The following is a 5,531-nucleotide window of genomic DNA, read 5'->3' as shown; positions in this document are numbered from 1 at the left end:
GGGAGGAGCGGGGCTCGGCAGAGGGGCAGCCGTGTGGGCAGTGCCCAAAGGGTGTCAGAGGCGGGAAGACCAGTGCCCAAGCTGGGTGCCTTGCTGCCCCACCGAGGGTTCCTGCCTTAATGGACGAGCTTCCAGAGGAGGAGCCCTGTGGCCCTGCAGTTTGGCCACGGTGCGGGAAGGACCCCAGGCTAAGGGCAGGGGACTGGGTTCAGGTGAGGCCAAAATGCTCCAGGCTCAAGGGTATTGGGCAGGGCCAGGGATTTAGCTCAGTGTTTCTGCCTCCTCCCTCAGAAGCACAAGAGCCCTAGTTCCATCCCCGGTATCAAAAAGTTTCTTAAGGGTATTGGGCAGGTCATCCCCTAAGCTTGAGCTTGAGAGCTGACACCCCTGAAGAAGGATGAGACAGGGGGTTCTCATCTTCCAAGGGCAAACAGAAGCTGTACCTGTGCTAGGATGGTGCGTCCACCTTAGGGACATGCAGGGCTCTCCATCAGCCTCCTCAGCACATAGGCAGTCTGAGTCCTGCTGCCTCTTTATCCCCTCCCAGTTGCAGTAGTGGGGAGGCAGTCTGGGCGTGGCCAGTCTTGTGGAGGGGCAGCCATGGAGAGCATGGGGCAAGGAGGTGAACTTGCTGGGGGGCTGGAGCCAGGCAGAGGGTTGCTTCTGCTCAGCAGAAGGTGTAGGGCACCCTGCAAAGCCAAAGGTTACTGCAGTAGGGCCACAGGTGAAGTGTATGGGGCCAAAGGGGTGATGGGAAGAGAAAAGCTGGTCTGCAAAGGGGCTGCTGGGCAGAGATGGTGGAGCAGGGGCATCTTAGGACAGAGGTCTGGCCTCAGGGTCCTCCAGGTGGGGGACGTGGGAGGGGAGCAGCTGGTTCTTAGGCTGCCACCTGGAACCTTGGGAAAATGCAAATTCTGCTTCTGTGGGGATCAGTGGGCCCAGGATCCTGCACCTCCAGTTTCCAGGGATGCCTGGCGGCCCATCTAGCACTCACAGAAGCCAGGGAGGCACTGACACTGTGGTCTAGTGCTGTCTTCAGATCCGTGTGGCTGTTTAATTCATGTCAGATGCCCAGTGACTGCTGTCTTGGACAACACAGGCACAGATTTTCCTCTCATAGCTAAGTTCTGCTGTACAGTGCTGCCCTGAGGGAAGGGGCTATGTCCACAGCTGTGTCCTCAGGGCGTAGTACTCAGTGAAGGAGGAGCCACAGTAGAGGTCAAGGAATAAGACACGGAGAAATACCAGTCGAGGAAGGGCATGGTGTGCTTCAAGGGAGCAGACCGTCAGATGCTTGAGTCCTTTGGGGCTAAAGTGAGGAGAGACAGTGGAGCCGCCCTTCTGGTGGTGGGAACATGGCTCAGGGTGCTCTGTGGCGATGCTTTCTTTGGGCAAGAGGCCCAACTGAAGGCTCCTAAATCAGCTAGTTCCTGCCCTTTCCTGAAGCCTTGCTCCACCCAGAGGGAGGATTTAGGTGTTCTAGGGACAGCATGGCCTGAGACACAGCAGAGAACTCGCAGTGGATGTTCCCCTGTGGGCTTTTGATTTACCATCCCCTTTGTCAAGGGCTAAGGAAAAGGAGTATGAAAAGCCAAAAGGAGTTGGAACATTACTTTTCGAATAGAATGACAGGTTTCTCTGTGAAAGGGCTGGGCGTGCTGGCATTGCAAAGCAAATCTGCAGCTTCACACTCCCCTCCCCTGCACCCAGCGCCTGGTTCTGTAGCCCACGCTGCAATCTCTCACACTGCCAGGGTTTCTAGCACTCAATTCCGTGTTGCAGCTGTAATACCCACGATTGCGTAGTATCAACTCAACATTTCAATGGAATCAGCGCCTGCTGAGGTCCTCTTACCCTGGCTATTCCCCAGTTATTTATTTTGCCGTCCCATCCTAATTAGCCAGCGCTCGTCACCAGCTTTTTCTGCAGGTAGGACTCAGAGCTTCCCGGGTTCCTTGCGTCAGAGAACATCTGCCCATTGTCTTCATCTCTGAACAGGGCTGTAGGGGTGTGTTTTCTTCCCTCAGCACCTGGTGACTGTTGTTCTTCTGACTCTAGCTTTAAGTGTTGCCATAGTGAAGCATCAGGCCAGCTAATTTCTTTTCCTGTATGGGTGACTTGCCTCTTCTTCATCAATTTCTGAAGAATTCTTGTTGTTTGGGAGTGTTCATGTTTAGTCCATTTAGCAAGATCTGCCTCAGAGTCACATGTTTTGTGTTAAACTTCTAGTACACCGTGTACTCTGAATCCCTATGTACACCCGTTTTTCTAATTTCATAGGGATTTATGTCCTTAAAATACCTTCTGTTGTTACATTTGTTGTCTTTACTTCAGGAATATCAATTGTGTTGGTTTTCTTTTTTGCTGCTGTGACAAATTACCGTGATCTTAGTGACTTAAAAACAACACAAGTTTCCTCTTTCACAGCTCTAGGGTCAACAGTCTGGCAGAGTCCTGCCGGGGCGAAAGCAGGTGTGGACAGGGCTGTGCTCCTTACTGGGGCTCTAGGGGACTGTCTGCTCCTTGGCCTTTTCTAGCTTCTAAACCCCACCTCCATACCCTGCATTCCCATTTCCATCTTCAGAGCCCAAGATACTAGATCTCTTGGTCTCTCCTGCCTCCTCCTTCCACTTCGAAGGACTCCGTGGCTATTTTGTGCCCACCTAGACAATCCAGAACAACATCCCTATCTTATGGCCACCTAGTGAACAACTTCATTCCATCAGCTACCTAAGTCCCCTTTGCCTCTCTTCTGCCTTGGGAACCTCATGAGGTCACAGATTCTGGGGGTTGGGATGTGGCATCTCCAAGGCATCCGTTACTCTGCCTGACACCTCAGTTGTCCTTGTGTTGGACCGTCTCCATCTGTCTTCCACGTCCGTTCGCTTCTCTCTGGTGGCTCTATTCATTTTGTGTTTCTCTTCTGAATTTCTGTGAATATCTTGTCTTTCTTTTTGGTGGGAGTTTTGATTATAATAAATTGTTTTCAGCTGTTTCTAATTTAGCTGTTCAGTTGCAATTTGTTGTTGTTGTTTTTTGTTTGTTTGTGGGTTTGTTTGTTTTGTGTTTTTTGGTACCAGGGATGGAACTCGGGACCTTGCGCTTGCCAGGCAAGCAGCAGAACCACTGAGCTACATCCCGGCCCCAAACTTTTCTTTAGTTTTGCAATTTTCCTTTTTTCAATTCATTTCAATTAGAAAAATTTTAAAGTCTCATTAAAAAATCTCTTCTTTTCACTTGCATTTTATCAACTTAATATTTTTATTAATTGTTCTACTGTTGAACCAATTAGAGTGAACTTTTTTCGGTTCCTTGGATTGTTTTCCTTTAGGTGAGGTCTTTTGTCTTTCTTTCCTCCCTTAGCTTTTTGCTGAGGAGTGATGTGCATACGGAAAAGCAAGCACATTGCAATTGCATACCTCAGTGAACTCTCACAAACCTAACACACCATGTAGCCAACACCTAGAGAAAGAATAGGTGCGCCACCAGCTTCCCAGAGGCCCTGCAGCACTCTGGCCCCCAGGATAGCCACTGTTGTGATCTCTAACAGAGGGGTCAGTCTTGCAAGTTTATATTGTGGCCAGTACAGGATGTATCTTTTGTGGCTACTTCTCTCGCCGCTTTTACATGTGAAGTCCCAGGTTACTATTCTCAGTGTGTAAAATCCCTTGTGTGACTGACTATACCATGGCTTATTTGTCCATCCGTTTAGGCGCGTGAATTTGGTGTCCAGTTTCTGACTGTTATGATTCGTTCTGCTGTGAACTTGTCTTGTGTTTCTGTCAGGGTACCTTCAGTATGAAAATGTTGAGTATTACACTTGTGTGTGAGGCAGAGAATTCAACTCAACGGTGGATGTTGTGGTTTATATCTAGCTGCCCCCCCAAAGCTTCGTGCATTCCCAGGTGGGGCTTTAGGGATGTAATTGTATCATGGGGGTGCAGAGGAGGCCCTCTGGTCATGGGGGTTGCCCTTGAGGGAAGGCCCATGACCACAGGGCCTCCCGCCAAGCCCCTCCTCTGAAGATCTTCCCGCTGAGCACCTGCCCTCCACCCGTGGCCTCTGGGGACACTTGTGCATTGCTATGGTCTGTCCTGAGCACTCTGCACCAGCCCTGCCCAGGCAGCTCTGCCCGGGCCCTCCCTTTGCTTCCTCCCTCCTGGGCGTCTCCTGTCCTTTCACTGAGGTCGGAGGCCAAGGTCCTGGGTTCCGGACCTGCCCGAGGACCCTGCTGCCTGCCCCAGACCAGTGGAGGTGTCTTCCGATCTCACAGTGACACCACACACCCTGGCCCCTCCCAAGGTGCTCCGTGCTGTCTGCAGGAAGATCCCAGGCCAGCTGTTCCCCTGGACGCTCTGCGTCTCCCAGGCAGGTGTGGGAGGGAGGGGGGCCCCAGCCATGCTGGGATGAGCGTCAGTGCTGGACCCCACATTCCGCTCCTCTGCTTCCCTCTCATCTCCCCGCTGGTGCTGGCACTGTTTCCCACCCAGCCCTTCCTTCTCTGCTTTCATAGTTTTCTCCGCTTTGGGGATCTCCTTCGCGATGGTGGAGGGAGGTGCACTAAACAGATGCTGAATGCTGCATCTCTTGTCTCCACTTTATTTTTCCAGCAAGAGAGACACACCATATTCTCTGATCCCCTCCTGGCTGTTTCTCCATCTGCCTTGACAGCAGGAACATCCAAATCTCCCTTCTTCCCTGTTTCGTTTTGTCAGGAGCTAATAGTACCCCACTATCTGAGCGTCTACAGGAATCATTTCTTGAGCCAGGCTGTATTATCGGACCAGAGAGGGTGAGTCATGTGCACAGTGTCACACGGCTTGCGTGGAAGAGCCGGGATGGGTGCGGGAAGCCGGCTCTGGGCCTTGCTCCATCACTGCCTGCCCCAGTCTTCCGGCCCCTCCGATGCGGTGTTTGGAGAGAGCTCCTGAGGGGCAGCCTTCTTCCCTGCGAGGGGCAGCCAGGCACCTTTGCTCAGCATGACCCAGTTGCCAGCTGCTCTCATCTCTCTGCCTCTGATGAATGTTCCATGGGAGTCGGGCCCCACTTCTGTTCTGCAGGCGGTGGTGGATTCACTGATTTAGACAGCTACTCTGCTGGTTTCCCTTGGCAACCACTTTAAAATTTAAAACGTGATTTATAAAGTCATCACTTTCAAGGGTGAATGCTATCCAGCCTGCGTCCCTGAGCCCAGCCTGTGGTGTGGCCCTGTGGAGGGGCTGGCGTTCTAACTGTGCCTCTTGTAATATGCTTGAGTATGTGTCAAATTTACTTATTTATTTAAAGACGGGTTCTCACTCTGTCATCCAGGCTGGCCTCAAACTCTGTGATTCTCCTGCCTCGGCCCCCCAAGTGCTGGGATCACAGATGTGTGCCACCATACCAAGCTAACATTAATATTTAAATGCACTGGGCTTCAAAAATTGGCAGCATAGGGCTGGGGATTTAGCTCAGTGGTTCCATGGCCTACCTCACAAGGAAAGGGTCCTGAGTTCGATCCCCAGTACCAAAAAAAAAAAAAAAAAAAAAAA

General features: G+C 51.5%; 1 protein-coding gene across 1 annotated transcript in view; it reads left to right on the top strand.

The window, feature by feature from the left end:
- The window catches only part of Rab40b (RAB40B, member RAS oncogene family), a 20,445-nt gene that overhangs the window by 532 nt on the left and 14,382 nt on the right, over nt 1-5,531 (top strand). The gene's annotated exons all lie outside the window — the stretch shown is intronic.

Source organism: Fukomys damarensis, unplaced genomic scaffold (assembly GCF_012274545.1).
Source record: "Fukomys damarensis isolate Sample0158 unplaced genomic scaffold, DMR_v1.0_HiC HiC_scaffold_23, whole genome shotgun sequence".
In the NCBI taxonomy this organism is placed as follows: domain Eukaryota; kingdom Metazoa; phylum Chordata; class Mammalia; order Rodentia; family Bathyergidae; genus Fukomys; species Fukomys damarensis.
Note: the sequence above shows the minus strand (reverse complement) of the source record. Positions and strands in the feature narration are given on the sequence as shown.